Raw genomic sequence first — 24,873 nt, forward strand, 5'->3', positions numbered from 1 at the left:
GAATGTTTTTTCATACAAGTTTCCAGGTGTGACTGATGCTGGTGGTCCCAGGACCACACCTGGAGACCTGCTGGGCTGTGTGCAGTGCCGGAGGTGAGTAGTCATGGATATGCTGAGATGCTTCAGAAAGCAGAGAGGAATGAGATTTTGGGGCTTAGGTGGGCACTGGGGCACCTAACCTGACCAGTGTGTCCCACTGGGGTTTGTGGGAAAATACCCTGTGACTGACCAACTCAGAACAATGAGGCAGGCTGTAAGCTTTTACTTCACTGTTGGGAGAGAAGCTCTTTCTTTTCCTCCCTCACATGAAATTCAAACAATATAATAAGGACAACTCTCTTGTGCCTGTGAAAGAACAACCCTAGGTAAAAACGAGCTGATAGAGCAAGGAAAATAGAACCAGGCAGAGATGAAGAAAATCTGATTCTACCAGCAACAGTACTACCTCTGCAACAAGCTGAAGCCCGGCCTCGCCAGTTATGTGAGTCAGTGAATCAGCCTGATGCTAAAGTACCTGGGCTGGATTATCTGTCATGTGCAAAACAAGAATCCTGGATCAGTCACCTATTCCCTGGATGCAGGTAGCACTGAATCCTTCTGTTTCTTTAGCTTTCCTCTCACTCACGGTTGCAGGGAGGACACCCGGGGCAACTGCCTAGGATTCATCTTTGGTAATTCACAATCCCAGTCCGCCATGCAGTTCCCTGTTTCCCTTCTCAGTAATTAACCAAACTCAAGAACTCCTACCATACATGCTCATGCTACCCTACCTTGAGCTGCACTTTTCTGGCTGTAGAAATATACATGTTTGTCTACTTATCTGCTTCACACCCTGGGTTATTCAGGCTCGAAAGCACACACCATGCAAATACATATCACACACAGAAACACCCGAACACCTTATTCCGATAAAGCTGCAAGGTTCTGGCCACTATACTTTGAACTCTTGATTCAATCTATTTGGTCAAAACCACCAATAAAGTTAACTTTTGAGTATTTCTGAAGCTTCTATAATTGCAAGGTTTTATGATTGATCCAAAGAGTCTTTTAGTCAAACCTTATTGCTCAGAACATCCTGGCACATCCTGAGGTTGCGGTGACTATCCTAGCAATCATGCTACATGAATACTTGTTGATGAGTATGTAAGATATCAAGCATGGTATTCTGCACCCTGAAGAGGCTCAATAAATGCAAAATTAGGTTGATTTCCATCTAAGCATTAAATAGGCATGTCCTCAGTACCCACAAAATACATGGAATTCTAAATACACAGTGGCACAAAAAACAAATACCATCCTTAACTTGAAGAGAAATGCAATTGAATAAGAAAGACCAAAATACCAACTAAATGATTGGACAGTGTGAATAAAAGCACTATTATTATTTTTTTAACAAAGTTTCAGAGCATATTGAACCAAATCAATGCATTCTTCCAGGGCTTCCAAGAAGCTGCCACTGTTTACTTTGCAGTTCTTTTTTGGAAATGTCTTGATAGAGCCAGCCCACCACCTTTCTTATCTGTGACAGACAGTTGGTGGCCTGCCCCATTCACATTTCATACAGCTCATCAGAACCCCTATTTCGTTTCGGAAGGCAATGTGCTCCTCTCCGGGCTACGGATCATGATTGGTTTAATTCATTTGTGACAGGCCTCTACCCTGCTCTCCTAGAGTTCTTGCTGATGGGATGGCAGTGTGACCAAGTCTGACACTGGAGCAATCACTGGTTTTCCTGCTAAATGAGGGAGACACTGGCAGAGTTCCTTGGTCTTGCCCTTTCCTCTAGCCTTGCACATAAGAAGACACAGCAGCCATCTTGTGACCCTGAGACAGCCATCATGAGTAAAAGACCAACAGAGCTGCAGCAGTGCCAGCCCTGACATCATGGAACAACTGAAACCAGTGCCAACAGCCTTGAACTTCTTACTGTGTCAGAAAAATTCACTCATTTGTTTTGCCACTGTAAGTGGATTTTTTTCTTTCTTGAAGCTGAGCACGTTCTTGTAAGTGACACAACATTATGGTCTCATTTTTAGTTAATCAGGTGGATCCACCAAATGTAGACCCCAAACTTTAATCCCAATTTCTTTAGAATGTTGCCAAAACTTATCCCCCCGCCTCAAAATATAGTGAGAACAGCAAAAGGAATGTATTGTCAGCCCTTACGGCAGTATGACAAGAGATATTTTAAACTACGGCAGTTATATGACAAAGAGTGGCAGCATTAAATGGAACAACACTCACTTGGTTATAATATATGGTTCAAAAAAAAGTGACTTATTTGAGTCCTATATTATATATAACTACAACCAAATGCTGATTGAAGCCATAGTAGAAAAGTCTATAAGTATAATTTTTAATTAGCTTCTTAGTTTTACTTCAGTTATCAAGAAAAATATTTAATTAACTTAAAATTTTTGTGTGGTTGTTGGGCTGAATTTGGACTCTGGTTTATTTTCATTGATCTCACAGCAAATGTTGAGAATTGCTTTGGGGTTTATTTACAAAATGCAACCTGTGTTTTAAGTTCTCAGTGGAAGATTTTTAAAATTTCACTAGATGAAGCTAATCTGGTGTTTTATTTAATTTGTCTTAAATTTTGTTCTAGCCTATTGGTTTTTTATTTTTGCTAGTGTGGAAATTGAATTATTTAGTCATAGATGTTTTGGAGAATATAAAATGAAGAAAATCAAGGATAAATCACTCCACAATCCCATCAGAGCCATCACCAAGAAATAATTTTTCAAACAATAAAACATACTAGAAAAATTATAGAGTTCTAGTGACAAGGAGTAACCTTAAACAGATTCCATAAGAAGTACAGTCATACATAAAAAAACAACAGAAAAAGTACAAGTACTCATCTGATCTCAAGGTGGAAGACTGAGCACAAAATTAAAAGAATAAACTTTGAAAGAAATTAATAAATATGTATTATAAAAATATTTAAACTTATTTATATCAAAAGTTACCAAAAGTTAAGAAGTAACAATAGGAAAAGAACTTATAACAAATATAATAGATGCAATATTATAATCAATGGGAAGAACTGGGCAAGGCCATGAGTATGAATTTCAGCTGAGAAGAAATACAAGATCCCAACATAATTTATTTAACAAATGCCAAATTGGGATAGAGCAGTGACCAGGGACCTCCACCACTTTAGCTGATAAAAATAAAACAATTAAGGTATAAGAAACTTATTTGAATTATGTATTTAACTACTGGAAACACTAAGAAAAATAATACAGCAGTCCCCCTTATCCATGGGGGATATTCCAAGACCCTTGGCGGATGCCTAAAACTTTGGATAATACCAAACCCTATATATACTGCTTTTTCCTATACATACAGTCCTATAATAAAGTTTAATTTATAAATTAGACACAGTCAGAGATTAACAGTAACTATCAAAATAGCATGATTATAACAATTACTGTAATAAAAATTATGTGAATGTGGTCTCTCTCTCAAAATACCTTATTGTACTGTACTCACCCTCTACTTTTTAGGATGATGTGAGATGATAAAATGCCTACGTGATGAGATGCAGTGCGGTGAGTGACATAGGCATCGGGACACAGCGTCAGGTGACTGTGACCTTCTGACCATATTTCAGAAGGAGAGGCATCTGCTTCTGGACCTCAGAACTGTAATGGAGGACAGCAAAACCAAAGATAAGGGGGGACCCCAGTGTCATCAGCTATAATGAGGTGTCAGGGGAAACAGGACAAAGGCAGAATGAAGTGAAAATATATTCATTATCAATGTTATAAGCAGGAGTCAAGAGCTACTACTAAAGAAATAATGAATTAAATATAAAACAAAGTTGTAGTTCTAAAAGCACTAGGTAAACAACAAAGAAATTAATTAGCATTATCAGAAGAGACACATTTACTCACGTACAAACATGTGAAAAAATTTTTAAAGGCAAGAAAAGATCTTAGAAGAGAAGCAAGATCCCCAAGGAGTTTTCTTCCACCCCCTTCCAACACCTCTGTGTGTGTGTGTGTGTGTGTGTGTGTGTGTGTGTGTGTGTGTGTGTGTGTATGTGTGGTGTGTGTTTCGGAAACTCTCACCACTATCCCACTCCCATATTCTACCTCTTTGGCTGTCAATCAACTAGAATATATCAAAAGCCAATATCAAAGGACAAAAAACACACATCAAAGGTCAGGGACTACTGTTCTTTCAAATCATAACCATCATTCCCACTGTTAGGCACAGATCAGCAATCAATTGAGGTCTTTGTATATGCCTGAATCAAATCTTTCAGTTAATGCAAGACATTGTTTTGGCTGTATAACCCATAAGTTTGGTCTATACAGAAACCTGTGAAAGATCTCTTACATGTCACAAAATATTGTTCTTACAGAAAGTTTAATTGTGTGAATTGTGCTCCTCTTTCTAAAAAACTGAAGTGGAAAGTTTGAAATTAAATTAGGCACAATGAATCAGGTACACACAACTCTTCTTTAAATGCCCCAACCATACTGGCTACATAACATATATACAAGGTAGACTTAAATGAGATACTCTGTAGTTAAAATACCATACAGATTTGGGAGGGCTATCCAGATTTGTATTAAAAAACAGTTTTGTGAAGGGGCCTCATAATATTAAAAATGTAAACATACAAAACCAAGGTATGTTTTCCTTGTATCAAATAGGCAAAAATAATTTGGCTGTACTGTGCATTGGTGGGCACAGTGTTAGCATGAATCTTGACACAAGTGTGAGGAAACAGGTACATTCCCATCTCGATGGATGGTGGTAGAATAAATGATTCTGACCCCCATGGAAGGCAATATGGCAGTAGCCAACAAAATTACAACTACATATACCCCTTGTCATAGCAATTCATCTTATCAAGTATGAAATGACATAGTCAATTGACATTCCACAGAATGAGTATTTATAGAGAGCCTACTATGTATCAGGCACTGTTCTAACTTCTGAAGATACAGCAGGAACCACAAAATCCTTCCTCCATTCAGGGAAGGAAATAACTCTTAGTGAAAGCAGATGATAAGCACCAATAAATTCTGGTTCATACAAACAATGGAATACTATAAAGCTGTTGTAACAAGTGAAGCAGCTCTCTATGTATTGATATGAAAGGAGTTCCTCAAAACAGCAAGGAAAACAAACAAGATGCAGAAATATGCATAATATACAGCTATTTGTGTAAAAAAAATTCCATATGTATGTGTGCACACAAAAAGACACATAACAAGTTAGAAATAGTGGCTGTCACTGGGTGTCTGCAGAATTGGGATGGGAAGGATTTTGCTGTATAAACTTTTGTACCTTTGGAATTACATGCTGTATGCATGTATTAAAGATAAAATAATGCATTAAAATGCTACAAAGTCATAAATGACAGATCCGATAAAGGGTTCACATCCAAAATATATAAAGAGCTCACGCACCTCAACAAACAAAAAGCAAATAATACAATTAAAAAATGGGCAGAGGAGCTGAACAGACAGTTCTCCAAAGAAGAAACTCAGATGGCCAACAGACACATGAAAAGATGCTCCACATCATAGTAGTCATCAGAGAAATGCAAACTAAAACCACAATGAGATATCACCTCACACCAGTAAGGATGGCCAACATCCAAAAGACAAACAACAACAAATGTTGGTGAGGATGTGGAGAAAGGGGAACCCTCCTACACTGCTGGTGGGAATGTAAACTAGTTCAACCATTGTGGAAAGCAGTATGGAGATTCCTCAAAATATTCAAAATAGAAATACCATTTGACCCAGGAATTCCACTCCTAGGAATTTATCTAAGAAAGCAGCAGCCCAGTTTGTAAAAGACAAATGCGCCCCTATGTTTATTGCAGCACTATTCACAATAGCCAAGAAATGGAAGCAACCTAAGTGTCCACCAGTAGACGAATGGTAAAGAAGATGTGGTACATATACACAATGGGATATTATTCAGCCATAAGAAGAAAAAAAATCCTACCATTTGCAACAACATGAATGGAGCTAGAGGGTATTATGCTCAGTGAAGTAAGCCAGGCAGAGAAAGACAAGTACCAAATGATTTCACTCATCTGTGGAGTATAAATACAAAGGAAAAACTGAAGGAGCAAAACACCAGAAGATTCACAGAACCCAAAAATGGACTAACAGTTACCAAAGGGAAAGGGACTGGGGAGGATGGTTGGGAAGGGAGGGATAAGGGGGGGGATTACAGTTAGCATGTATAATGAGGGGGGGTCACGGGGAAGGCTGTGCAACACAGAGAAGACAAGTAGTGATTCTGTAACATCTTACTACGCTGATGGGCAGTGACTGTAATGGGGTATGTGGGGTGGTCTTGGTGATGGGGGGAGTCTAGTAAACATAATGTTCCTCATGTAATTGTAGATTAATGATACCAAAATTTAAAAAATTGCTACAAAGTAAATAAATCAATAAAAATGACTGGGTGAATATATGCCCAAATAATAGTTAAATCTGAGTATACTGTTATACTAAATAATAGCAAATTTTAAAGCACAAAGAAGAGTGCCATCTACAAATATTAAAAGTGTTCTGTGATTCTTCTTAAATTCACGCTTGCAAAATTCCAGTTCCACTCCTAGTCATGTGTTTTTAGTTGAGTGTCTGTGCAATGCAATGCAGTGGCAGCCCACACATGGCCACTTCATTGTCACCACAGAGCTCTAGCAGAACTCCCAGGGCACCGGGCTCTTTGTTTTTACCATGTCTCCCAGAATAACCCAGGGGCTGAGGAGCTGCTTGGGCCCCTCAACAATTTCCAAACCCCACTGGTTTACCTTCTTTCCACCAGACCAGCTCCTGTCCTGGTTCTCCAGTACGTTTTCAGCAATGTCATTGGGACTCAGTCAGTCCCAGCTGTTTCTAAGGTGACCTTTGTGGTCCTCGGGTAGATCATCACTGTCATGGCCTGAACGCTGCTGCCTCCCCAAAAGTTCACGTGTGGAGCCCTAAGCCAAGGTGGTGGTTTTGGAGATGGGCTTTTAGGGAGGTCATTCAGGTCAGACAAGGTTATGAGGGCAAGGCCCTCACAATACGATTCGTGCCCTTATAAGAAGAGACCCTGGAGAACTTGCTGTCTCTCCTGGTCCACGACAAAGACCGGGTCATGTGAGAACAGAGCATGGTGAGCCTGCCCAGAAGCCAAGAGAGGAGCCTCAGAACGAAGCTACCTTGCTGGCACCTGGACCTTGGACTTCTCTGCTGCTAGAACTACAAAATAATTGATTTCTGTTTAAGCCAGCAGTCTTTGGTGTTCTGTTCTGGCAGCCTGACAAACACAACCATTTCCCCTAATTCAGCCTCCTTGCTGTCTCAAGGGGCCAGGCCATTTTAAATCACAGTCAAGTCTGATGATGGTTTCACACCGGTGTGAATGAACTTGATGCCACTGAACTGTACCCTCAAACCTGGTAAAGATGGTCAGTTTTATGTTCTGTACTTTTTACCCTAATTAAAAAAGAAAAAACACAGCCAGCTCATTTTCTCATTTGAAACTCACCATCTGATCCCACTCTCTTCCCTGCTTGCCCAGAAGACAAACATGCCCACAGCCTCTCCATGGAATAGGATACTATAGGAAAGATGCTCATTACATAGTTATTTAATGTTTGAAAATAGCACTTTGGAAAAAATATATAGTCATGGGGCTTGCAGGGTAAATGAACCATCCCACTGTAAGTTAATAGCCCCCAGGAATCCTGGAGGCTATTTTAAAACATTGTATGAAGAGCCCTGGAAGCATCTGATGAAGATCAAAACTACTAGACACTTGGAAAATAAAATGCCCAGTTTGCTAGCTATGAAAGGCAAAAAGCTAGAACAGCAGACTGCAGAAACATAAGGACAGAGAACAGAGAATGCTGAAAGATAAAAGAGGTTTGGGTAGAAACTGAACTGTGAACAGGGTATAAAATACAGAGCTTCGGAAAACCCATTGCCTCCTGGAGTCTTATAGCACCATCATGATACTAGCTTGCTGGGGTCTGCTTGAAATAAGCTTCTCATCTTTGGCTAGATGCCTTGATCTTTAAGTGATTTACTGCACTAGTTATTCATATGTTTAATAAGTGTATTTTCCTGTACTTTATGGCATTTATATGCTCTGGGATAGGCTATCCATACATCCTAGCTCCTGGTGAAAACTTCCATTCAGCAGTGTGTCCTTCTCTGTTTCACTCCCTTGGTGAAGTAGAATGGAGAAATGTGGGATTCAGACAGAAAAGGAGGCTCATGTGGGGCCCGCAGTCCCTGGCGGGCTGTGTGGCTAATGCGCAGTCTGTATGGGGGAGATTCAGAGTCCAGGTAATGAGTGGCACTGTTACATCCAGCTTCTCTGAACCTCTGTATTCTTAGCTTTGGGATGTGGGTGATGCCGGATAATACCCCCCACCTGTTGTATGGTTATGAGGCTGCCATGAGCCAATGCACTTAGTGAGAGAATGTCCTGGAGTATTTATCTCTGAGCCTCCCTTTCCCCTATACTCTTGTTCCTCTCTTCATGAAGATGAGAGGAACCAGAGACAGTGGCTGCTTGCCATTCTGACTTCCAGGACAGGTCACCTCTGGAAGCATTGCCTGCAGTAGGAGGCAGGAGTGGGAAGGAGGAGAGGTGTGTTAACAGTGAACAGCTTTGTAAAATGTACTTTGTGACTGTAAAACACAGAATGTCAAATTATGGGATGCAAATTCTTCAACTTTGCACCAGTTAAAATGGATGCCAAAGGCCACCTAGTTTGCAATATAAGAAGATGAGGAAAAGTTGAGCTACTGGCACAGGCTTTGAAAACAAGCACCACCGAGGCATTTTCTCTTGTTACATAAGTAACAGTAATGGCTAGAAAATAGTTGCAGGACATTTACCTTGAACTGATGAAGAGTTTAAACATTAAGGCAGCTCTTTTGAAGGTTCTGTTTGAACCATATTTATACTTTATCCTGTGTCTTGTCATCATAAAATTCAGTAGTTTATTTACAAAAAGCTGTCCTGGGAAATTCTTTCTTTGACTGCAATGGTTACTTGTTATGTTTGTATTATCCCTGAACCCATAATATTAATTTACCTGTTTGAGACAGAAAGCTACATTGAGTCATTAAATGAGTTACAATTAGTTCAACCAGTATTTTAAAAAATGGTCAGATCCTTTCTAAGTTGGGAGGAAAATACGTTTTATTCCTATTTCAATTATAATATAAATATTTTTAAATGCAATGCAGAATCTTGGGATTTTCCTCAATAAATACATGGCATATATGTTATTTATTTTGAAGTCAGTAAATCATCTATAATATCTTTGGTAAAACTGTCACAAATTAATTAAGTTCATATAAGGCACCTTCTTTTCCATCAATGTGAGATCTTACTGTTTCTAGAGCACATGAAGAAAACTGCTTATATAAGTGTGGAGAAAGTGAAGGTCCCTGTGGCCAGGATTCTCACCTGGCCCTGGTCGGCTAGCTCACTACATATGTGTGGGCAAGATGTTGATATTGACTCTATATAAAGAGCTCTGCAAATGTAGTAACCACATTGTTTTTTCATGTGAAACCTTCATAAGAGTGTATATCAATCACACCTTAATAAAAAAATTCAAAAATAAATAAATAAATAAATAAATAAAAACTGTAAAAAAAAAAAAAGAGCTCTGCCCAGTACTCTGGGCTGCACAGCTGCAGGAGAGCAGAGGCTGGAGTGGTGGCAGCGCCGAGGACAGAGACAGAGACTGAGATGGCTGCAGGGATGCAAAGAGCCCAGAAACAGAGACCAGCTTGCTGCATGCAGACTTGCTCTGAGTGGACAGGATTCTACCTGCCACTGTGGAAATAAAGTTGGGTATAAACCCTTTCACCCCAAGAACATTTCACTGTCATTTTTTTTCAGTCTCATTGAATCCGTAGTGAACTTGTTCGGGGCTGAAACCCACTGGCAAGACAATAAGCTAAGTTTTGACACAGAATTTAAGGAAGATGAGGGACAAAAAAAACTGGTTGAGAAAGGAATTAGCATGCCAGGAGCAAAGTAGGGAAGAGATTGTAGAAAACCAACTTAATCCTGTCTGGTGTCCAGGCAAAGTCAGATTCTTGTCACAAAGTCTGGTGGCTGGAGATGGTTGAAATGATATTCCCATTCCCCAATGCCCTCACTACGGAGTTTAATCCAGTCTTAGACCACATTGCAGAAGTTTATTAGCAAGCAGGCACAGAAGGCGATGCAAACTAGCTTGAGAGAGGCAGCCTTAGGGTACTCCCCCAGCCCCTGGTAAAACATGCTCTGCCGCAAGAGGGTGGAACAATGTCCTTGCATCCTGCAGGCACAGGAGGCAGTGAGACCCCTGTAGAAAGATGGAAGTTCCTATGGCCAGGATAGCCACCTGACCCTGATTTACTTGATGATGTAATTGGCCTACTGTTAGGCTAATTCTTCCATGTCCATTAGCAACGAGCTATTACTGTCAGTGTTACTATACAAAGAGCTCCACCCAGTGCTCTGCCAAGAGGCAGAGACAGAGATGGGTCGTGAACTTGCCACAGGGAGATGTGAGGATTCCTGCACTCGACCTGCCACTGTAAGAATAAAGCTTGGTATAAAACCCTTTTACCCCTAAAGTTCCTTTGTTGTTATTAGGTCTCACGGGATCCAGAGTGAACTTGCCCAGGGGCAACCCCCCCTCAGGTGAGACGACCCCCTTTAAAGGGACAGGTGGGGCTGACAGGCTTTAGACATTAAGTGCTGCCCAGCTGGCACAGACTTCAGGGTTGGTGGGTTTCTTCTATCTAATTTATGCAAGGTTGTTGGCAGACTGTTACACTATTTCTTATCAATCCTATAGCTTAGACACTACTGATTTCATTAAAATAAAATGTTTCTATTATTTATACTATTTAGACTGACCTAGTGTAGATTCCAATTAGAATACTTCACAGGCTAATTAACTATCCCAAGGGGGTTGAGTAGAAATAACTTGCTTATACACATCACAATACTCATACTAATAGTAATAATAAAGCCATTATTGTAGATCAAATGGCAGGATGAGGGGTCACAAGAGTAATTAAAAAGCTAACATTTATTAAACACTACCATGCACTGAATATTATGCTTCAGATCAGCTTTATCTAGATTACTAATTGCAACAACCATGTGAATTGTGTAAGATTACCCCACTTTACAAATGAGGAAACTAAGGCTTAGGGAGATTAAGTAACTCCCCCAAAGTCACCTAATTATATAGCATTAGAGCCACAATTCATATCTAGGCTTGCTTAACACCAGAACACAAACTATTCAGGAAAGGAAAGGCATTCTGAAAATACTAAACTGAGTAGTTGGAATTTAGACCCTTGACCAAATCACCTAAAGAAGAAACACATTTTTTCACCGCAAGTAGAGAAATCTGCTCCAGTATTTCAGGTATGAGATTGAGGCCAATTAAAAGAGTGATTCAAAAATTGAAACTTTGGTAGTTAAAAAGACTCTTTTTTCTTCAGGAAACTGAAGAAATGAAAGGGAAATATTAACAGTACAGAAGAAATTGGCAAATCTTCATGACCCACCAGGAAAATAAGTTTATTTTCAACATGTTTTGTTCCCAAGTACATCTAGCAATTGCATGCTGTCTTGCCAATGGGTTTCAGCCCCAGGCAAGTTCACTATGGATTCAGTGAGACTGAGGAATGACAATGAAACATTCTTGGGGTGAAAGAGTTTATACCCAACTTTATTCTAGGAAGTTTGAGCTCAGCAAGTTCACTACAGTGTCAGAGACCAAAGAAATGACAGTGGAATGTTTTAGGTCAAGCACAAAAATTAAGTCCACATCCAACAGTCTGCAGATCCCTAAGCCACCCTCTCTCTGCCTCTGCCCAGAGCACTTGGCGGAGCTCTTTATATAGTGACTCAATCAGTAATAGCTTATGGTCAATAGGTGTGGAAGCAGTAGCCTATCTACTATCTATCTAGGCCAATTACATCAAGTAGTTTAGGGTCAGATGAGGATCCTGGCTATAGGAACTTCCTTTTCCCAAAACTTGGGTTCAAATCTAGGAAGTCTGAGCTCAGCAAGTAAGTGATGGTAGGGGGGTGGGGTGTTGGGGAGCTGGTCATTGAAAGATCTCATACTAACAAATTTACCCCTTGTCTTGCCAATGGGTTTCAGTCCCGGGCAAGTTCACTATGGATTCAGTAAAACCAAGGAATGACAATGGAACGTTCTTGAGGTGAAAGGGTTATACCCAACTTCATCCCTATGGTGGCAGGTCAGTCACTAGAATCCCATCCACTCAGAGCAAGTCTGCATGCAGCAAGCCGGCCTCTGCCTCTGGGCCTCTCTGCCCTTGTAGCTGTCTCAGTCTCTGTCCTTGGCACTGCCACCACTCCAGTCTCACCTCTGCTCTCCTGCAGCCTTGCAGCCGTGCCACCGTGTCACCCAGAGCACTGCATGGAGTTCGTTATATAGAGTCAATAGTGACATACTGCCCACACGTGTGTAGTGAGCTAGCCGACCAGGGCCAGGTAAGAATCGTGGCCATAGTAACCTTCACTTTATCCACACCCCTGCTGCAGGCCTTGATTTCTTGGAATCAAAAAAGCCTGCCCTATGATTTTACAGAAATTAAGTGTTAATGATTAACATCCAGTTGAGGACCTCTCATGATGGACTCAGAAGAATTGAAAGAGAATCAGGGAAGGGAGAGCTTTAGGGCCATCAGCTGCTTTGATACCCAGACAAAACACTTGTGGGCCTATAAGGGCATATAAAACGTCTCCTATATAAAGCAGAGGGAGTCTTTCAGGGTTTGATGTTTCTGCCAGGAGAGCCTGTGACACTTTTTAATGCACTAATTCTAAATCACGGAGGTCAGGGATCATTTCTCTCCAACTCACCTACCACTGTGCCCAGCCCCATGCAGGCTGCAATTAGGTGTAGGCAAGCTATGAATAACTACCATGTTGTCTGAGAGAAGTTCCAAGTCACCAGTCAGTAAATCTATTTGCATTAAAATCTAAGGTTTCTTGCTTGTTTTTAATCCTCTGCTAACTGCCCCGCAGAAACAGATGTTGTTATTCTGAGCCTGGCATATCATTGGAATGACTTCACTGCGTCCTCCATTGCCAGCTCATTGTGTTTAGGGTTTGAAGGCTTAGCACTGTTTCCTTTTCTTCTTTTGATTAAAACGATGTGCCAAAAACCGTATAGACATCAGAGACCGTTAAGTCTTCCAAGGCACTGTCCTTGCAGGAGCAGAGAAGTTCTCTGAAGAGCAGTGCTGCTCTCTCTCTGTCTTTTCCCCTCCTCAGAGCTGGCTCCTAACTTGCTCTCCTCTGGCCTGGCTTGACATGCTGTGTCTAACTGCAGTGACCCAGACTCGATGGGTGCGGGAGGGGCGGCATGCCACTCTGCCACAGCCTGGAAGTCCAGAGCCCAAGTGTACTGTTCAGCAGAGAGCTTGTTTGTATCCAAAACATGCAGGGTACCCCTCACCATGTCTCTTTCAGAATGATCTCTGCCATTTTTCTTGAAACACACAGTCCTCTGGGTCCATCTTTGATATGCCTGCTTCTAGCATGGATGCAAGCAATGTATTTTTCTACCAAAAGAAAAATCAACTGTGCCAGGCCCCAGAGAGGGCAACTTTAAGGAATGGTGGGGACTGTGCTGAACTGGAAAAGGGGTTTCCCATCTGAAGGTAACCTCCTAACTTCAGCCAATCTTTGTTTTGTGAGACTGGCATGTAGACAATTTTAACAAACCTTTCCATTGTTTTTGGAGAGAAGCTGAAAATCCATATTTTTTGGAGAAATATATTGATTTTTAAACGGTGGGTTTTGTTTTGTTTTTACTATGAGGACCCAAACAAGATAGCTATGGGGGTGAATTCATCCCGCAGGCTCCTGATGTTTCAGTTACAATCTAGGTCTATCCCGCTGTTTTGAAGATGAGAAAACTGAGGTCTAGAGAGGTGAACTGATTTCTTCACTGTTCTAGAATGAGCACGAAGCAAGCAAAGGCAGAACAAGGACCCTGGTTAGTGTCCTGTGTCTCAGTCCAATCTTTGGCCAGCCACTACTATCAAACTGCTGTACCTACACATATAGTCTGCTCCTCAGCTACAGTACAACCCCATACACATATGTATTTTTTTTATCTCTTCTATGGTTCCTAAAATAGTGTTAGGTACATAGTAAATGCTTAGTGCTTGGATGGGTGGGTGGATGGATGAACAGATTGATGGATTAGTAAAAAAATAAATGAACAAATAAATGAACATAGTTTCTTAAATATATGTATTAATCAAGACATTGTGAAAATACAGGAATGGGGAACCTTAATTTATGGCTTATTTTAGACTCAGCTTAATTTAATCAAACTAAGTGATATCAGTCTTAGAGTTTCATCAGTGTCTACATCTATCCCCACCCTTTCCCTCCCATCCCAACCAGGAAACTACTTTGGTCAATTAGTTTGTAAGATGAAATGCACAAGAATATTTACTGTAGTAAGGTTTGTAGTAATATTTACTTTGTTTCCATAAACTGGAAACATAAACTGGAAACAAAGTGAACACAGCTCAATAGAACTTTTGTATATACTGTAGTCAATCTACACCTTGGAATAGTATACAGCCACTGAAAATAATCAAGTAGAGTGACTCCATTCATTGGAGAGAATGGAGCCTTATTCATTTATAAGGCGTAAATGAGTGAAAAAATCAAGATGCAGAAAAATGTGTGTAATAGTATTCCAGTTTTTAAGAATCCTACCCCCCAATATATGTGTATATGTTGATTTCTACATATATACTGTTTTGAGTTAAATGTATACAGAGAAAATATAAAATACATGCATTAATTTGTTTACATAGATTGTGTTGTTGTGGAAGACTAATGTGGGGAGAAAAAGCATAAAGGGGCAGGGGTAACCATGCAAAAAAGTCAAAGTAAGAAATGCCTTCTTTTCCAGCCACAGGGGGAAGAAAGGGGACAAGGGGACTCAAAAGAAAAACAAGATCAATTACAAAGCATAAAGAAATTTAGATTGCTCTTGCTGCACATCTGTGCAGAGGTGTGCACACTTTGACCCAGCTGTATTTGGCATTTTTGTGTAACAAACTACATCATTCCATTTTATCTCAAAGATACAGTAAGAAAGTCACACAGACAATGGGTCATGCCAGTAGGATTTTATTTTATGGACATGTCCCTTTTTTTAAACAATGGGCTACTGTGTCCCAGAGATACAGAATATGCTAGTTGCTTGAAAATGAAAACACTTCACTTAATACTCATTTTGTCACTCTGTAGAATTATATAGTGAGCTCCATCCATGATACCGTGTTCGTGCCTATCAGCACAGATGCCTCCCCTGAGCTTAGACTGTCCAGTGCAGGTCCCATGCCCTCCCTGTTGCCAGCTCCCTGCACTTCCTACCTGGTACTTCCCAGCCTGACCTTTATCCTGAGTCACCTCCTCCACCCTCCCAAGGCTGTGCAGAAACCTTTACTCTGTCCCTTTATTGGCTTTACTAGTTTTCTTTCTGCTTCCCAGTCTCCACTCCTAATGTTTCCTAAGCAGCACCTCAAAATCCTTATGTCACAGGAACTCCCTGACTTCAACAACTTATGAGAACAGAAGTCCTATCTTACTTACTCTAGTCTCCCATCTGTTTGGCAAGAAACTCAGTCTTCACTCCCTGAATGTTGTCAGGGCTCCTCAGGGCTGCCTACATGATTCTCAGTATCAGTCCTGGGCTTTCCCTGACTGCCCTTCCTGAAGCAGACACCTGGGAGTCCCCTTCAGTGTGTCTTCACCTGGAGCCTCAGTCATGCACAGAGAGCTGGTGACAACAGTGCGGCAGTGTACGTGGGTGCCCCACAGCACAGGGACTGAGTCCCCTGTGCCTCTCAGCTTCAACACGTATCTCCAGCAGTTCTTTCCATGCACCCCAGGAAAGTGTCTACACCCCAAAGTATCCCAGATGGTGACACAGATGTTCAGTCTGCTCACACTCGCATATGGCCATTTCCCCAAATAGAGTAAAACATGTGCATAACGTAAATTCCTTCCAGCATGACCTCTTATCTGTGACCTCCCACGATTCTGATCACCAAGTCTGATGTGCTTTTAATGTTTCCCCCACACCAAGCAATTCTTCAACACCAGCTGGGTGTCCTACAACTCAGTTCTGACACTGCCTCCCTGGAGATAGCACCAGGTACCGCAGGGTAAGGACTCAGTCCCACAAGACTGTCCCCACTTCAGGCACCGATCGCAAGTCCAGGTAGCATCTGACCAACTGGCTTAAATCAAAGGTTCCCTTGACTATTTCCATGGGTTTGATTAATTTGCTAGAGCAGTTCACAGAATTCAGGAAACCCACTTACTCACTAGGTTAACAGTTTATTATAAAAGGATGTAACTCAGGAACAACCAGGAGGAAAAGATGCACAGGGTAAGGTATAGGGAAAGGGCACAGAGCTTCCACACCGTCTTCGGCACACTGCTCTCCCTGAATCTCTGTGGTCACCGACCTGCAAGCTCTCCAATCCCCCCATCCTTTGGGTCTTTTGGGGGGCTTCATCACACAGGCATGACTGATTAAATCATTGGCCACTGGACATAACCTCCAGCCCCTCCCCGCTGCCTGGAGATCAAGGGGGTGGGACTAAAAGTTCCAACCCTCTAATCACATGACTGGGGCCCTGGCAACCAGTCCCATCCTTAGGTGACCTAGGAGCTTTCCAAAAGTCACCTTACTAATTTGACAAATGGCACCTTCATCTCTTTCATCATTTAAGAAATTCTAAGTGTTTCAGGAACTCTGGGCCAGGGACAGGGATGAAGACCAAATATATATTTCTTATTAAAAATCACAATATCACACCTTCATTTTCTGTCTTTAACATAAAACAGAATGATACAGTATGTCACATGAAAAAAGTAAGTATGGCCAGTCGAAGTATGCGCAGTACTAATCTGATGTACAAAATGAATAGCTTAACTTTGTACTTTGTAATCAGTCTCAGTTTGCTCCTAGCAACATGGCTGGAGAAAGGAGTTTCTGGCATCAACTGTGGATTTTCCCTTCTGCTGCTAAGTTTTCTTCTTAGATCCCTCCTGTCGTGGGGTTAGCTCCCCTTCAGAGGTTCAGGTGTTTTTCTCCTACAATATGGTCTCGGTCTGGAACTCCTGCAGTCCGCCAAGTATCTTCATACCCCTGAGACTCAGTGGACTTTGTGTTCAGTCTTGTATTCCCTCTGCAAATCCCTCAATCCCCATGCAAATGAGTCAGGGAAGCTCCACTCCCAGGCAGGGCCAGAAAGAGGACAAATAAAAGGAGATGGCTTCTCTCCCCAGCAGTGTCGATGTCCCAGTGCCACCCAGCAAAAATGCCCTGTTACCCATCTCCATGCAAATCAAGTCCTCTAGTGTAAGAAAAAGTCCTCCGGAAGTAACTTTTCAAATTTTATAAATTTTTTTTCTTTTTCTTCCTGTATTTGGTGAAGATCTTTGTATATTCCATGGAGTCTTAGTAAGTTGAGGTAGGGTAGAAGGAGGAAAGATGAGACTCAGGTTAGGAAAATTTGCTATATTATCAGTAGAAACAACCAGATTTTATGTAGCAATGACTTATGCACCTTCATGAGATTATATACGCTGTCCCATGAATTTCCATGCTCAAACATCAGCTTATTGAGTAATGCACACGTTTCTACCTTTTACCTCTAATGTTATGACCCAATTGTTCACTAAGGACCCTGAAATCATTAAGATGGAACATAAAAACCTACCGAGATTGAAACTGGGCATTGTAGGAGTCCCAAAAGTTATTAGTATTTCTAAAGAGCATTATATAATGAAAATAAAGTAAGAGCATGAATAAGGGATGTTTCTTGAGTATCAGGCACAGCTGAGCAGGGAGACTCATACAACACATCACATACCTGGCTCTGTGAAGATCGATTTCTCTGGAAATCTCTACTGTCTGGAGCAGCTTTTGAACTGTACCTTATGGCCTAAAATTTTCAGAGTTTAAGGAGTGCCTAATGAACAACCAGAATACTCCCTGAGAAGTTGCCCACAGGATAGCTTATTGATAAGACTGGAAAAAGCCAAGATTCACATTTCAAAATACCATCTTCCTCAATGACAAAAAGAAGAGGGAGAAAAACAGAGGCAAATGCAATTGTTTGTTATGCAACTTTGGCCAATGTGTCCATTTCATAAACTGTTAACCTTCAAAAGATAAGAAAGTTATGAGCAGTAAAGAAGCCTGGAGAGTCCCTGAGGAAGTCATTTGCTAGGCAATGTTCAGAAAAGCATTAAGCTGGCAAATGCACAGCGTGTGGGGAGCAATTTAGACATGAGCAAATCTCACAATGTTTCCTGAGCATGCATGGAATGCTGCCTTGAACTTGACCATGAGTATTCTCAACCAAGACAGGTGCCCTGGGAAGTCTCTGGGATTGGGGGACACTTGGATGTGGGGACATTGGTGGATTTGTTCTGCTTTACAGCTCCAACCCTCCCAACCACTGGAAACCCAGAACTACCTCCATGAAACCACTGGATTTCCCCATGCTGTGCTCCACCACCTCCAGCACAGGTTGGCAAACTCTTCCTGGACAAGGGGCAAATAGTCAATATTTTTGTCTTTGTGGACCAAGGGACTACACACCATTACTGTCGCAGCTGCTCAACTCTGCAATGGGCGTGTGAAAGCTGCCATAGACAACAGGTGGGTTTGGTCCACAGTCTGCAGTCTGTGGGCCCTTGGACTATAGATGGGATGAATTTCAAGGTCCCTAGCTTGGCACTGAAGACTCCCCACCCTCATACCCTAAGCTGCTTTCACAGGCTTATAGTCCATCATTCCTTTGAACAGATGGTAATCACATCCCTACTATGTTGTAAGCACTGTGCCAAGCAGTGGGGATATGCTGAGAACAAGCCAGAGTCCCAGCACTGAGGGGCGTTACCATTTCATGATTCATCAAAAGTTAAATACATCTTACATGATACCATAGTGGTAGATACATGTCACTATACATTTGTCCAAACCCATAGGATGTGCAACACCAAGAGTGAAACCTAATGCAATTTATGGGCTCTGGTTGATATAGTATCCATGCAGGTTCATCAGCCATAACAAATGGACCAGTCTTGGCGGGGAATGTTGATAATGGGGAAGGTGGTGTATGTGGTGGGGGGAGAGCAGGGGGTATATGGAACTCTCTGTACTTCCCATTCAGTTTTCCTGTGAACCTAAAACTCCTCTACAAATAAAATATACTTTAAAAAATAAGCCTACCAACTCTTAATTAATTGCAGTGATAATGAATGCTGCAAAGAAGAAAGACCCTGGGCTGCTGCTTCTTCTATCTACTCCCCAAAGTGCAATATCCACTCCTCTTTGTTCACTGAATTCTTACCCCTTCTTTAGATTTCAGCCAAAGCCCTATTTCCTACTCTAAACCTTCCTCAGTTAAGTCAGTCCTCATTCACTGATCAGCAAATACTTTTCGGGCCCCTGTTCTAAATACTGGGGTGCCAGCCAACAAGAAGCACACAGTCCCGTGCTCATGGAGTTGCTCTCTAATCCTCGAGAAGTCTCCCTTGAGCCACACTGGTGCTTACCGTAGACACTGTTCACTGTGTGTACAGTAAGAACTAATATATGTGATGCCCAGGCCCCCACTCTCTTTCCAAATTAATCAGAAGGGATAGTTTATTTCACAGTGCACCCATCCTCGGTGCCTAGCAGAAGGGGACAGAAAAGCAAACAGGAGCTATATATGTTCACAAGCAGCGAGACTAAGTCCATGTTAAACAAATGAGTGGATGACAAAAACATCAAGTAAATATAGTTTGGAGGGTAAGTGAATTTTTAAAGTGGACAAAGTGAGGTACATTTGTCCAGGTTAGGAGCTGGCAAACGTTTTCTGTGGTGGGCCAGACAGTAAGTGACTGAGACAGTGTGGGCCCCCCATGGTGTCTGTCACATCTCCTACTTTTTCTTTATTTTATTTTTAACAGCTCTTATAAAATGTAAAAGCCATCCTTAAACTAGAAAAACACCATGGAGCCAACGGTTTGTCCGCCCCCAGTCTACACAGAAGGAATAGTATAACGGAAACCTGTCAGTTCTCCCATCTGTTTAATCCGGGAAGGCTCTGTGGAGGAGGTGGTGGTATTTTGAGACTGTGAGTGAGAGCTGAGACTTGGCCTGACCGCGAGGTAGCCAAGGAGCAGACTGACCTAATGGAAAGCAGCCGGGCTGAGAGTCAGCAGCCCTGAACTGGAGTTCTGCCTCTACCGCTATCTGTGTCGCTTTGGCCAAGTCGCCCCTGTGCCTCCAGTAACTTCTGTGAGTTATCGCCATGAAAAATGAGCAGAAAAGCAACTTATTGTGAGAATAAGATGAGATCATATCGGAGTACTTTGGAAACTGACACACATCCCATAAGACCTTGATAAAATTAGTAAAAGCCAAAAATGTAAGCTAAGCTTGAAGCTTCCAAATTCAAAATGTCACATTATTTAGCTAGCAGGAGAGGAGGTGAAATGTGAGAGTCAAACGTGATTCGTTATTGTAGTGCTTTGGCCAAAACAGCTATTTTATAAGCTGCAAGCCTTCGGAAGATAATAGAGTTGTGAGCAGTAAAGACAGCTGGGGATCCCTGAGGGGGCTACCCAGAGCCCATTGGGCTGACGCCACAAGTGTGCAGAGAAACTCTTAAGCCCACGGATGGTCTCCCACCAAAGCCTTTGCTCCACAGTCTGTGAGTCACTCTCTGTCCATTCAGCACCTGATGCAGAGGTACCGCCAGAGTGGGATCTGGGCTGGCAACCTGCTGTACTTTGGACAAGAAAGAGGTAAAAGGCAGAAAAACAGAGCCTCAAGACAGAACAACTGTTAGTTTACAACTTTTGGCTTCTAACTAGTAGGACCTGACTCAGCCCCTCTCCTCTTCCCAGAAAAATACTGTTAAAGACAAAAAAGGAATACCAAAGCCCCAAATTCCTCCCAAAAAACTTAATATCAGGAGAACTGTATAACAATCTGTCAACAGAAGTTTTAAAAACTGTCTACTAAGATGGCCGATGGAATAGCCCAAGGAAGACAGTTGGTAGCATATCCACTCATGTTGGCTGCCCGATGCAGCTCCGTCCAGAGGACAGGAAGGAAGCCTTCTGACTTCCCTTCGACTGGCAGTACTCAGTGTTGTTGTTGAACTGTGTCCCCCCAAAAGGAAACATTGAAGTCCTAACCCCCAGTACCTCAGAATGTGACCTTACTTGGAAATCGGGCCTTGACAGAGGAAATCAAGTTAAAATGAAGTCATGAGGATGGGCTTTAATCCAATATGACTGGTGTCCTTATAAAAAGGAAAAATCTGGACACAGAGGCAGACATACCCAGAAGGAAGATGAAAAGAAGAGACAGGATAACATCCTGTGAAGATTAAGTGGTGAAGTGATGTGCAATGAGCCACAGACTGCTAGCCAACCACCCCAACCCCAGGAGGGAGGCCAGAGCAGATTCTCCCCTGCAGCCCTCAGAAGGAAGCAACTCCACCAGTACCTTTATTTCAGATGCCTGGTCTCAGAGCTGTGAGAAAATAAATTTCTGCCCAAGCCACCCAGTTTGTGGTACTCGTATAGCAACCTGTGGAAATTAATACATTCCGGGACTGAAGGCTCTAGCTCTCTGTTGTGTAAGCAATACTTTTTTGAGGCAGCCAGAGGACTCCTTTCCCAAATCTACTCACAGACAGCAAGGGGACTGGTGACAACACACCAGCCTAAGGCAATGCGGCTGCTCCCCATCTCCAGCTGCTTCTCAGTGAACACCAGCAAGCTCCAGTCCGAGGGGTCTGTGATGGCTCTAGGTCTGTCACTCAGCCTCGTTTCCTGACCTATGTTAGAGTGAAAGTAAAAGACTCAAATCTGGGCACACATGAAAAGGCACTCTAATGAGCAAAAACAAAAGCAGACATACAACTGAAGGAGGTCCCAGCCTTCTGGGACTCAAGGCAAACACTAGTCTGCTCAGGTGAAGGAATCCTCCACCAGGGAATGGCCTGCAAGCCCTAGTCTGAAGGAGTCACCACAGAGTTGACTCAAGAAGCCCAAACCCTGATCTGAAAAATAAACTCATCAAAGAAACCAAGGAAGTGACTGAAGCATTACCTCCTGAAGAGATGTTCACCCAGACAGTTGTATTATAGTCAGTTCAAACTTCTAAGAAACAGATAATCCCCATGCAATACAAACTGTTCCTGAAAAGTAAAGGGAAAAAATATAATTCCGAATGTCACTATAAATAAGAATTATCTGGGTACCAAAACTCATGAAAAACAACTATAAACCAAACCAATTATAACACAAATTCCAGAATGTTAAATAAAATAGCAGCCAGTTGAATGAAATCATATATAATCAACTAGGCCTATTAAGGAATGCTGAAGTATTTTAATATCAGGAAACCAAATAACAAATTTTATCACAGATGAACATGTGATCATCTCAGTAGACACTGAAAAGGCACTTAATAAAATGCAACACATATTCAGAATAAAAACTAAGAGAAAAACAGAAACAGAAAATGATCTTACAAACATGCCAAAGATTTGTCTTAAATAAGTCCTACTTTAAGTGCATGTGTCAAATACTGGACACTTTCCTATTAGAAACGGTCAGGATAAAGGCAAGAACATTTGCTCTCTCCATTGTTATTCAACATTTGTATGGAAAACTTGCCAATGTAATAAGATATAAAGTGGAAATTCATTATGATCAAAGAAGCAAAATTATCAGAAGTATGATCATATACCTAGAAAAAAACTGAATAACTACATCACTATTACAATGTGAGAGCTTAATGAAGTGCCCAGACATATGGAAAAAGTCTTCAGTGCATATATATGGAAGGATTCAAGAAAGGAAGAAGCAAAAATACAGGTAAATAGGAAACTCACACAACACTGATAACCAAAGTTGAAGTAGTGTTAGAATATGATCTAAATTCCCCCTAACATAACAGCAGTCAAACAAGACTAAGTAAAATCGGGCCATGCTTTCCTTGTAACATATGTACCTGTCCTTCACGGCATCTTAGAGAACACAACCAAAAAAATGTTGGAAGACACTTCATTGATTCCACTGATGAAACGCAGAGAGCAAAAGCTGTTGGAAACTCATGGAGAAACTGACAAACCCACAGTTATTGGGGCGGGAGGTGGGGAGGATCATTAATATCACATTCAGGCTTTGTCAGTTCAAGTAGACCAAACACACATACCTACACACGTGGAAAAAGAAAGATAAAAAGATGTTACATTCATATGATTGATTTAATAGCTGCACATCAAATTTCAGATATATTCAGAAAATATATAATCTTTTCAAATGCCACAGAACATCAACAAAAATTGATCATATGTTAAGCCACGAAGGAAATCCTGCTCATTTTCAAAGAGTAGAAACAATGCAGACCACATTCTCACATTCTCTAACCACAATGTAATAAACCCAGAAATTCATGACAAAAGAATTTTCAAAAACACTAGAAATGTTAGAGGTAACTCTTGAGACAAAAAAGAGATCAAAACTACAAGAACAGACTATTTTTTTAATTATGACAATAAGAACAGGACATATAAAATACAAGGGCTATGATGAAAAATATACTGAAGAAAATTAATAGCATTGAGATTTTGTTGCTAAACAAGACAGACTGAAAGTATTTGAACTGAGTACCTTATTCACTAAGCTGAGAGATACCAAGAGAAAGAAATCTAAAAAATGCGTAGAAGAAATAGACAAAAGCAAAGTTATTTTCAAAGATCTGTTAAGAAACTAAAAAGTTTAAGTTGATAAATAACTTGTCATTTAAAAAAAATAGAACAAATTCTGGACAAGTTTAACTGCACAAAAGGAAAATCATTAGAGCCCACTTATTAAACAGGCATGTGTTTCTTCTGTGTCAGAAATATGGAGAAGAAATTTAACTTTTGAAAAAGCAAGAACAAAAACACAAATATGAAGCATCAGGAAAATAAAAAGCAATGTAATCACAATTATGAAAAAGATTGTTTAAGATTTATAAGAAATATTATTAACAACTACAATGCTACAAGGTTTGAAAAGTAATGATTTTCTAAAAAGAAATTCACTAGTCAAAATTTCCCAACAAGAGGCCAAAAACTTTAAACAGGCCAACAATAATGGAAAAGGGTATATGTGTGCGTATGTGCGTATAACAAGTATTCCCCAAGTGACACAAGGTACAAATAATTTCTATGCACGAAGTGTTTCAAACTTTCAAGAAACAAGTATTTTGTACAGGTTAAACTTTGCCAAAATATTAAAAAACATGAAACAGTATATCTCAAAATTTACTTAATTGAGCTAGTATAACTGTGTTACAAAATCTTAAGAGTTAAAGAAGTTAAATGTGCAAACCCCAAGGGGTCAGCAGCTGGGTCCTCAACACACAGGGCTTAGTTGTAAAAAGCAACAGAATGAGATCTAGAACATAATAAATTAATAATACATACCACATGACAATAACATACATTTTCAAAGGTCCCAGTCAAATAAGTGCACATTTAAAATGTTAAAATGCTTTTTACATGCAGAAGGGGAGAAAAGAGAATGAGAAAGGGGCATAGGAATAAATAAACAAGCAGATAAATGAATAAATACAGAGTGGTGTCTGGCAAAGACCAATGACAAAAATGTGCCATCAGCTAAGGAGTCTGAGTCACTGAACCTTCTACACCTGAGATTTTCTTTTAAAAAGAGAGAGAAAAGAAAAAACAGGAAACTATAGACTAAATTTCCCTCACGAAT

Source organism: Manis pentadactyla, chromosome 4 (genome assembly GCF_030020395.1).
Source record: "Manis pentadactyla isolate mManPen7 chromosome 4, mManPen7.hap1, whole genome shotgun sequence".
NCBI lineage: Eukaryota > Metazoa > Chordata > Mammalia > Pholidota > Manidae > Manis > Manis pentadactyla.